Source organism: Aegilops tauschii, chromosome 2 (assembly GCF_002575655.3).
Source record: "Aegilops tauschii subsp. strangulata cultivar AL8/78 chromosome 2, Aet v6.0, whole genome shotgun sequence".
NCBI classification, from domain to species: domain Eukaryota; kingdom Viridiplantae; phylum Streptophyta; class Magnoliopsida; order Poales; family Poaceae; genus Aegilops; species Aegilops tauschii.
In genome coordinates, this window is record NC_053036.3 from 310,637,136 (window position 1) to 310,648,779 (window position 11,644).

Consider the following 11,644-nt stretch of genomic DNA (forward strand, 5'->3'; position numbering starts at 1 on the left):
TGGGCCATGTTTCCCGAGAGAGACTGCCTTCTCTCAGACCAGCAGTCTTATACTTATAGTCGACTGCTCTATGATGATCTGACCTCTTTCCTGGGCTCTGCTTGCTCGTCTACGCTCCGACCTATTCAGTCAAAATCGAAAAAACGATGTTTCCTTGAAAAAGTCTAAGAAATAGTAGTAGTAGTCAAAAAGTGCACTTTTCCATATATTTCGATTTATAGGGATCCCTATATTTATCTCTATCCATAGAGATACCTATCTATATATAGAGAGATTTTTCTCAAAATTGATCTAGACTATCCTCTATCCGGATAGATATGTCCCTATCAGCGACTAGGCCGATCTTTTTTTATATGTTTTGGCCACGTCCGTTTCCACTCCGAAGAGGAAGGTTTGGATCTTTCAATCTTATGTCGTGAGGGATGTGACCTATCTTAGGTCCATAAGATACCACAGCTTTTAGTGTTCTATGATTCACCTCCGAATAATGAGTAGGTAGTTCGATCCTTTTGATTCTTATCTTCCTAGTAAACGGGGATCCGGAGCAATAGGTCGAATTACTATATAAAGAAGACTTTTCTACAAAAGGACTTATTGTTCGAGTAGGAAGATTTCGGTTTTTCTCCTTCCCTCTTTTCAATAAGAAGAAGTATTTGAAATGAAACAAATTCCTCTTCATTCTATTGTGCTCAGCGAAGGAACTGCCTAAGCATACTTTTGCGGATCCAAACTTCTTTGTTCTTTCAAAGTCTTCTTCTTGCATATAAGAACGCAACTTTTGCAATTCCTTGGATTTGAGTAGTAAGCGGCATCCCCTCTGAGTTGTGAGTAAGCGGAACCATTCTTTTTTTGTTCTTCTCCAGATTCTGGCCGGTATAATTTGCCTCTTCTTTTTCCAACTGATATGGCCGATAGGAATTTGCCTATGATTTTTCCAACTAATATGTCGATATAGAAAGATCTCCTTATTTCAAAACTGCGGGTTCTCGCGTCATTTTCTTTAAAAGATATTAGATCACCGTGGGAAACTTTCAAATGAGTAATGGTTACCGGTCCATTATTCAAACAAACCCTTCGATGACTTATCGGCTGCCTTGCTTGAGGAAGAGTGTCACTAAAATGGATACGAACCGGAATCACGTCCGATCTTGTTTCTTGATTGAGTAAAAAAGGGATATATGAAGTTCGTTCTCTTCCTCTGTGCATCTCCCTTATGGGTAAATCCCCATAATAAAGAGACAACTTTCGTATAGTTTGTGATTTGATGTTACTGTTTAGATTTTCTCTCCGAGAAAGATTTCTTTTAATGGATCTCGTCTTGTTCCTCAATCTTCAGAGAATACGGCGTTGGATTAGAGAAAGTTCTCTGTTCCGAACATTTCCTGGAAGTAGACGACACGTTTTAAATCTTAATGCTGGCATGGCATATTTCGTTGAATCAGTCTTTTTCGCCACATCGCGTATAAAGGGAATCGAACCCAACTCTTCCACGAACCCCCCACGAATGGCCCTCCCTTAATTCAATGAACTATGAGAATTCATTTTTTCGTTTTTTTCTTTTCAGTTCTCATAAGTCCTTGCTATACTAGCAGAAACTCAATACTTGACCGACTGCGTCACAGTGCTCAGGTAAAGTGGCAGTGGTTGAAAGCGAGCGGAAACGTCAGTGTTTTCTGTGCGTTACGATAGTAGTGGTGAAAGAAAATCCAATTCAAATATCTCAACGTAAAAGGAAAATCGTTTCACTTTGAAAGGAAAGCTAGCTATATGAGATCAAAATCACTCTATCTACGATATTCATTGCACCATGATTGAAGGACAATGAGGGGCAGGTTATATTCCCTTTCTTCTGATCGATTGAGGAATCGCGGATAATGACACCACGTCTGTAGCATCTACTGCTATTGCAAGGCCCGAAGCACGTGGGAGAATGTTCGTTTTTTCTGGATCGGATTAGCAAAAGCAAGCAAGCGTGTGATGTGGCGGGGAAGCCTAAAAGAAGCCTTTGGGAGGCAGTGTGGTGACGCCTGTTTGGCGCGTGGGAATTAATTAATCTAATGATATATTGGTAACTGCCTGTGGGTCCGCACACCACTCCTTATGTTCAGCTAAAAAGCCTTCCGGGTCGAATTTCTTAAGAAATAATCAAAGATTAGAATGCCAATGTGTTAGAATGTCAACGGGAGCTTTCACAAAGCCAAGTCACAAATACAATGAAGAAGTGCTACTGCCAACAGACGCAACCACGGATCCCGATTCAGAAGATTCTGAGAAAGGCGAGTTAGTTATCACATGAGAGCCATAAGAGCTCTCCAGGAGAGTGATCGCCCGGTGTGACTGATCCAATTTATAGTCGCATTCAAGGCTCCACACGGGTGGTAAATTCCAAATAATATTTGGATATCTCAAAGAGAACCCCAATAGAACCATTTAGATACTTCGATGAGAACCAATAGAACCATAATGGTGAGCGGCTACGCGTCGACGCCAGGTCAATTTATAGTTCTAGTCTACTGGCCCTAATTCACAGTCGCATTTATTACACTTTTACAAGACGAAAGCGATAGTGGTTAGAACGCGCTAGACTGGCTGATGCTATAGATTTGCTCCATCCAGAGTCACCCAAAAGGACCTTATCTGTTGAATGATCGGTTTTATCCTCGAAGTCTTTCTAGCCGGCCCGTGCCAAACTAGTCTTCTTTCAAAGATGTGGATCCAACAAAAGTGTAGATCCAATTAACAATTAACCACAAATAAGGGTTTTAGGAGAGTCATTATCTCCCTATAGGCACACCGGTGGAAGAAACTCCTAAAGCAGGGAAGCACGATCTTGTTGCTTCTTCTGTTCTTGTGGATCCACGCCTGTGGTTAGCGAGGCTACAGAACACAATAAAATAGCATTGATAACCAGAGAGATCCGCGGGCCTATTACCAGTTTTGGCATGTTAGTTGTTTTGGTCATAATGTTAGCCATTTTAGGCCTCTCAAATTCAATGAACATGTTTTGCATGGAGTCGATAAAGACAGTGATATGATTGCCGCATAATAATAATGAGTCAGTACCAAAGAGTACGAGGATAGCCCAAGCCTTCCACAAGTTCCTCGCTAAACAGTGTCTCATCTACGCTTCATTTTATACGTTTTTATAAATAAAAAGGCCACGATAGACCATCTGATGCTAGCTCCTCAAATCATTGGCCAGAGAGGGAAATGGATACAGCAAGTCTCCCCTCATCTACCAGAACGTGTTTGGAGTTATCTTCGCTCCCACGCATGGCTAGACAACCGAAAAACAGCCTAGCAAAGATGACTTCTCTTGGGCAACACAAGGACAAGTAGCTCTGATTACGAAACACAACACAAGTTGGCATAACCCAAGTCAATATGATAACTCGATCATCCAGGTCTTGCCTGTGTCAGCTTCTTTCTTTGGATCAATGAAGACTTCGGCACCCTTGATCTTTTCAGATATGAATGAAAGTCGGTAAGCAATCTCCGAAACCACGAACTGATGGACATCGAACTCTTCCTTTCTTTCTAGCAGCATAGCAACATAGCCCTACAGGGGCCCAAGAAGCCAATCTTCGTCAACCAATCATATCTATCTATTGATGCCTACTTACAATCGTGCTCTTCTTTCCCATGTCTTCTTCTCTTCCCTGAATGATCTTCGGAAAAACATAGGAATTAGGTCGATGCTGCTCAAAGAATAGCTCTGGATACCTGTGTTTCCAATACTGACTTCAGGAACATAACGGTTCACTCCCTCCTATGGATAAGAAGTAGACAGCTCGATGTGATGACAGCCATTTCTCAATTTAGAAGGTTGAGCAAGTCCAAAGCAAAGCTGTCTAAAGTAGTGCCCCCACCCCAATACTCGCTAGTTTTTCTGGTATCCTGTACTTCCCGAATATAGCGCTCATTAACCTGTGGAAGGAAAGAAAAGGTCTCATCCGACGAATTGACACTTGATCGATATGCTTCTTTAACAAGAGCGGAACATGTGGTTGGTCGACCTATGAGATACTGGAACATCTCATGGTCAACGATGAGAATTTGTTTCGGGATCCTTCCTTTTTAGGGAAGATGATTATAGATCTTTCTCTTTCCCTAAATCCGTGTTGGTTTGACCGTGGATTCTATTCAATTAATACTTTGACTAGTCGGAAGGGCATGCTGGAAAATTCCATTGGTGCAGGAGCTGCTACGATTGATTGTTCGAAAGTCGAAGTCGTTTCGTTAAGTCAATTGAAAGGTGGGTTTTGCCAGTAATAAAATGGAAAGGGGGATGGGGGGAGGTGAGCCGGTTACGCTTTAAGTGAGGAGACAGGAGCTCTCGAGCTTAGATAAGTTCCCTAGGCCAGACAGAGGTCTAGGGGGAGTCCGGATAGAGGACTCTTTTGACCGGTGAGCCCGCAGATTAGGAAGGCGGCCTGCCAACTGCGCAAACAAAGCGACTCCTTGTTGGTGTAAGATAGGTGTTGGTCCGATTCACCTATGTCAGTTCGAACCTGACGAGTCATTCGTTCGTGTGGAGAATCTCTCTCCTTTTCTTCTAAGTCTTGCTTCATTAAGTTACTTGCTCTCTCAGCCTCATAATAATAATCAATATTCAAATACTTTATGCTAAATTCTGTATAGCAATAAATGTCTGAGGGCATAGAGAACCTTAAGAGGATAGGAAAGTCTATTTATTTGAGACCAGTGAGGTCAGAAATTCAAGCATTCGGGTCAAGACTATAAGGCGCTATCAGGCCATACCTCAAAAGGCTCGCTACCTTCTCTAGATACTTGATTGGAAGAGAGGGTAGATGTAAGAGAGTTAAAGCACTTCGCTGGAAGAAGGGTATAATGGAAAGTCAATCAATATTTCATCCGGAACTAAATAGGTCATTTACGACTCAATGGTTTATCGATCAAATACATCAGCATTCCAAAATACTACCCGCTAACGCCCTCACTCTTTGACTTAGAGGTATTAGCCCCACCTTACTTATATCTTATACTTATACTCTTCCTTACTTCCCTTCTCTGGCCATGTGGTTGAGGATATTTGAAAAAAAAAAGAAATTGACAATACCTACTATCGATGCCTAAGAGTAGGTCTTTACCAGCTTGCCTAATAAGAGTAGTTTAATACCGGTTTACTTGTACAAGCTTATACTATAAGAGTGAGTACGCTACCTTCTTGATTATTATCATCAGAAAGATATTTTGAAACCATCCTGGTGTCATTTACTTTCATAAAGCAAATCTTAGTAAATAAATGTGGGTGATCCTACTTAGAATAAGACTTATATTGTGGTGTGAGGTACTAATATAACTCCACTTTATGCGTATAGGAAGGCGGCTGCTTAGAATGCTAAGGCCTACTAGATGGCTTATGCTAGAACAAGTCAAGCTCAACAATGATTAAGCCCAAGGAATGGATGCGTTAAAGACTGGAAATATAGAGTTTATCTCAGCCTAACCTATGCAAGCACTTATCCCCTTGCCTTGGATTAGGCACTACAACTATATGTGACTTAGAATCTGACTAGTAACTATACCTTATGAAAAGTAAGCACTAGCTATAGACAGAACTATATAGTCCCAAGTAAGTGGCGCAGAGCGGATTGCAATAAAGCAATAGAGAGTTAGCTACATATATTGAAGTTGAATCTATGCTCTTTGCAAGGCAAAAAGCTATCCAAGATAGTAAGTACTCGGCGGTATACTCCTGTAGCTCCTTGATTCCTTACGCAAGTTAGAGCCTTATGAAAGAGGGAAGACTGCTTATTAATAGGCAACTTTTCTTTAGACATAAAAAAAGACTGCTATTTGAGGGAATGCAGCATGGGCCCTATAACTTGCTTTTCTATTTCCAACCAAAGCTAGAAGAGCAGCGCGTCTATCCTGAGTTTTCGTGTCTAGCTTGCTTGCTCACTTCCTATAACGGCAATCAAAGAAAATCTTGTTCTGATCCAATAACTTAACTAAGTAGTAAAGAGAAGATTAGGATGAGTAAGCCCTGACTTCAAGTCTATGTATAGCAACTAGCTATATTACTACTTATTAGTCATACTTTATCTCGATGGACCTATTGCCGCCTATTTAGAATAATAATAAAGTCTTCTATAGTTACTGGCATATTACTCCCATTAGTGAGAATTGAACCTGGCGCAAAAAGGGCTTTGCTTTATGGTATAGATTAGGAATTGGAATAAGTAAGGCTAACTAAAAGAGAGAAGAGGGTCTACAGTCATTCTATCTCAACATTGAAAAATAAGACGTCTATCCTTACTCTTGCATTAAATAGAATAATATTAAAGGGTCGCCGGCGGTGGGGGCGCGATGGTGGGGCGGTGCCATGGGAATCGCCGGAGAAAAAGCTTAGCGCGGGGGGGGGGGGGGGGGGCTAGAGGGCTGGCCGGGGTGACGGCGGACCAGCGGTGGGGAGTGGTTTCGAGGCGGCGAGGCAGCGCGGGAGCGCCGCCTGCCGCGGGCGGTGCAGGCCGGCGGTTCAGCCGGTGGTGGCTGGCGGCTCACGGGGGTGCAGGTTGAAGATGAATCGCAGGTCCTCCCTAAACTACATGTGAAGTGCCTCTCTGCTACCATTGCATTCAGTTTCGACAGTAACATTCATATTACACAGTAAATTTCAGTTTCAACAGTTAAGTTCAGAGTCAACAGTTTTTACCTCATCTGTTGTAGTCCGGTGGTTTTTAGTGATGTAAATTTTACATCTATCAATTTTTGGTAATTTATTTTACATCATCTATTGGAGATGCTATTAGAATCCCATTTGAGATTAACGATGTATGTCTTGTGCTGCTTCAGCCTCGACGTCTTACGGCTCACCGGAGCTGCTCCAACGACGGAACTATCCATCACAACAGAGCACTGCCCTAGACGCCGTCTACAGATTCCTCAGATCTTCCTCCACACCTCCGACAGCCACCTCTGCCTCAACTTCTTCAGCGACCAACCCAATGATGCTGAGGTCGACACGGCTATGGCAAAGAGGTTGTACACTTGTCGCATCACTTATTACTCTACATTCATGTCGATCCATTAGGGCTATTTTGGTTCAACAGAAAAACATAGCAATAGGAAATTTTCCTATGGCACTCTACTATTCAATTATTCACGCATTTTGTTGAAAAGAATCGAGCAAAACATCCACCTGGACCTACTTTTCAAAATCATATGCATGAAAACAAGACCAAGTGCATTAGTGGCAGAATAATATTCTAACTATACATGCTTTCATATGGTTTCACTTTATTTTGGCCATGTTTCTTTGCATTCCTCTGCTCTTCCAATTCTTGTAAACCAAACACCCAAGTTGACAGAAATCATGTGTTCACAAATGCTCTGTTTCCCATGTGCATTCCTATCCTATTTCGGTGTTTTTCCTATCCCTGCGTTTTTAGAATCATGCAAGCCAAATGAGCCCTTACAGAATTACTTCAGTTACAGGTAGGTGTCGAAGAAAACTTTGTGTGGTTTGTCCTGCTCCTACCGCGACTTTGTCCACCTCACCTGAGTTGCTCCATCAATAGAAGCATCCAACAAACCAGACATCACGACTCCTGACCATCTTTCGCCGCCTCAGATCTCCTTCCATGCCGCCGGCACCCACCGCAACGGCATCACCATTATCAACTCAGCAGACGAACCTGAGGAGTACACGGGTCCACAAGAGAGGTCGCACTCTTTTGTTTCTGCTTATGTTATGCATTGCTTAATATTACCTGCTACTTTATCATCATGTTCACCTCTTAGAATCCAAGTCAGGTCCAAATTAATGTTCAAACTTGAGTTCTAAATTAGTTGTGGGGCACATATCGAGGCAGCAATGAATAATATCTTTGTCTAATATCTGGTTCACCTAGGGTATGCCTATGTTGTTCGTCTTGGGTGGGAAACAAATAGTAAAGCAATCATCATCTGTTTTTTATTATATTAAAGCAATCATCAGCCTGCTATCATTATTTTTGGATCCATCCACTGGTTGTTGCCATCACTCTAGATTTCTACATGCTCTCCTTACATAATCTCACTATTTTTTTTTGTATGCATGTCAGATATTGTACACAGTCATGCTCAACATGTAGAGAAAAAGAGAAGAGTTGTGCGCGGCAATACAGTGTCATCCAGACATCGCTCCATGGTGGGTTCAATGGCAAACCCTCACCCCCTCTCCAGATTGTAATCCAGAGGAAGATATCTGTTCTGAGGCGGATTCAGACGCAGCTGACCACTCCTATTTACCCCCCAAGGTGTTTGCTCTAACTTGGCATGATGTTGTTAGTCATATCATGCATATATTGTCTTGCAGTGCCTACTTTTGACATCATATATGTCATCTGCTTAGTTTAGACATGTTCTGCAATGTCACCTGTTTAGTTTCAATATCATAAATGGGAATTATGCAGTCGCATGTCTTTTAGCCAGCCATAATATATGTGAAATGTGCAATGCCATCCTATTTAACCAGGCATCATATATTTGAATGATATCTTGCCCCTCCTTTTCTTCATTACATTTCCATTTGTCAGCAATGTTTGTACATTAAACTACTCTTCCTGTGAATCAACCATTTGAGTGGGTGATGAAAAAATTTGGAGTGAAAACAAGGCCTTCAGAGCAGACAGTGCTACCTGTCAAACAAGATCTCTTGCTGGGTCCCGATAGCTCCTCAGAGATGGATTCAGAGACAGATGACCAGTCCTATTCCCCCACCGAGGTGTATGCTCTAACTTGGCACGGTTATACTACTCATATTATTCATATGGTGTCTTGCATTGCATAGTTTAGACATCATATACACAATATTCAACACCATGTTCTTAGTTCAGACATCATATATGCGAATGCCCTCTGCTTAGCATATAAATCACATATGTGAATTAAATCATGCGATCCTGATTACTTAGATAACATGCATGTATGTGAATTATGTCATGCGATCCTGTTTAGTTAGTCATCATATCTTCGAATTATGTTATGCTATGCTATCCAGTTTAGATAGACATCATATATGTGAAATTATGTCATGCTATCCGTAGTAAAACAATATACATGTCAACTATTTCATGCCCTCTTTTTTCCACACTATCTATTGCACCTGTTTATCATCCATTTGAATTGGAGCAGGTGATGGCAGTATCTACCGGAGTAAAAACACGGTCTTCAAATAAAACAGTGCTACCTCTTGGTGGAGATAGCACCCCGGTTGTACATGCACGAGAACTAGCCCTACCACACATAACCCACACTCTCGCAGATTGTACCCCTACTGCGATGGACAGAGAACCAGCTTCACCCAATCTAACCCCAACCCCCGCAGATAGTAACCCAGTTCCTGTTGACACAGCACCATCTCCACCACAGAGCTCCCAAACAAGGCAGTTAGTAAGGCAGCTCCAGTGCCCAAAGCGCCAGTACTACCACGGCGAACCCAACTCCACCAGTTAGTACACCTATTCCTATGGAGGAAGCACAACCAGCCATTCATAGTTTAGCATCTATCACATTTGATGTTGTTAAATCCTATGTGCGTATCTTCCCATCATGGAAACATTTTACTGAAGATGAAGGAAAATGCCTGTTACAGGTGTTTGTCCAGGAGTTATGTGTAAGTAATGTTATTCATGGCAATTACTTTGCTTTGTCCCATACATTCTACCTCCATGATGATTATAATACAGCAAATTTTCCGATTTTTCTCTATAGAGAATGACTGATTTGGAAACTCAGGATGAGGTAACCCTGTGCTAATACCTCTGCTATCTTCAAGAATTCTTGGTGGCAGTATCGGAATTACCTGAAGAAAACGTACTTCACTGGCAAAGAAACTCATCAAATTCCCTTACGTTCTCCTGAGACACATTTACTGGACAATGACTGGAAACGCCTTGTTCTGTACTGGTCCCGAACCAAGAATGTGGTAAGGTCTATGAGCTCATTTTTTTAAGTACTGTATCCTTGCGTCTTACTGTACTTTGTTCATGTAGAACAAGTGCTTAAACCTGAAGAACAACTATTCTCATTTAAGATTCCATTGCTATCGTGCATACTGCTTTGCTCTTGTATCACTGTATTTACTCATACAAACTTATTTTTAAATTGTACGATCCAATTGAAACTCCAATGGCACAACAGGTATGTTTACGCATGTTTCATTAACAGGTTTGCTCTTATAAATAGCTCTATTGATTTCAATTTCAATTGTGTATACAATTGACTTCTCATATCATGCACATTACTAGCATCACAACAAAGCCAATAGTGTTGTTGTACATGTAGACCCGTGGTACCCATCTGAAATCTTGTTGTGCCGTGTAGTTTCCCACGCTTCGTATTCTTTCAGTGCTGCTTTCTCTTGAACTGATATGATTTGAACCGTGTCTCTATTTTGATTTGGCAAGACAATACAGTGACCATAGGACATAGATATATGTTTGTTTGATGCTTTTATAATGTACTACTTGGCAATAGAAGACTTGGTAGTTTAATCTTGTCCACCTTACTAATGAACTGGTTCACCGAAATGAGTTTCATATACTAGTACATGCTAAACCTGTTATGTGTCTGCTTGTTTCTTCTTTTAGAATGCTGACAGAATATTGGGGAAGAGTGCCTTATTAAGCAATGGTAAAGGAAGTAATGTAGATAAGGTTCAGGATAGTGAGACATCCTTGTTGGTCTCCAGCAAAGCTGATAAAACAGCTAAGGAAAACTATCTTGAAGACAGTGAGACAACCCCAAAGTTCTGTCTTGGTTTACTGTTCGAGTTACTGGCCACTACCACTTGCACAAGCTATTCAAACTCATTGTCTGAATCAGTTCTGTTTCTTGAGTCTCAACTACAAGCTGAAAGACATCGATCAGATGTGCTACGACAAGAAGCGGAAGGATTGCGGAAGTCCCTGGAGCATTCAGATGCATACTTTCTGGTGCAACAGTAAGCGTTGGAGGATTTTAGCGCCAAACAAGACAAAGCTAATAAGCTTGCTAAGCTTATTGCCAGCATGGTGGATACCCAGGATAACGTTTCTTGAGCTCTTTTGAAGTTGTTTCAGTTATGAACTTGTTTTGCTGTCGCGTTTATTTGCACTGGTGGCCAATTTTGACGGCCAGTGTATGTAATATGCTGCTTTGTTCCCTATATTTGCACTGGTGGCGAACTTTGATGCCCAGTGGATGTAATATGTGTAATAGCTGTAATAGGCTAGCGTTAGTTGCTTGCTTTTTTATTTCCTTATTGTCTTGTTTAGTTGTTTGCTTGTAGTCACTGCAGTTCTTTTTCCGCGTTTTTCTAGTGGCCACAATAACCTATTTTTGGTAACTAGGCCACAATAACCATGGCAACACACGGACTGTTGTAACCATGGGCCTCCTGCGGGCTGTAGGATCCATGGGCCTTCTACGGGCCGTAGGATCCATGGACATTCTATGGGCCGTATGATCCATGGGCCTTCTACGGGCCGTAGGATCCATTGGTCTTCTACGGGCCGTAGGATCCATGGGCCTTCTATGGGCCGTATAATCATTTCGCCAAACATGGGTCATACTATTCATGGACCATAATGGGCCGTTAATAGGCCGTATTTGATAATGCTATGAAAACAGCCCAACGGGTTAATGGGCCACAAAC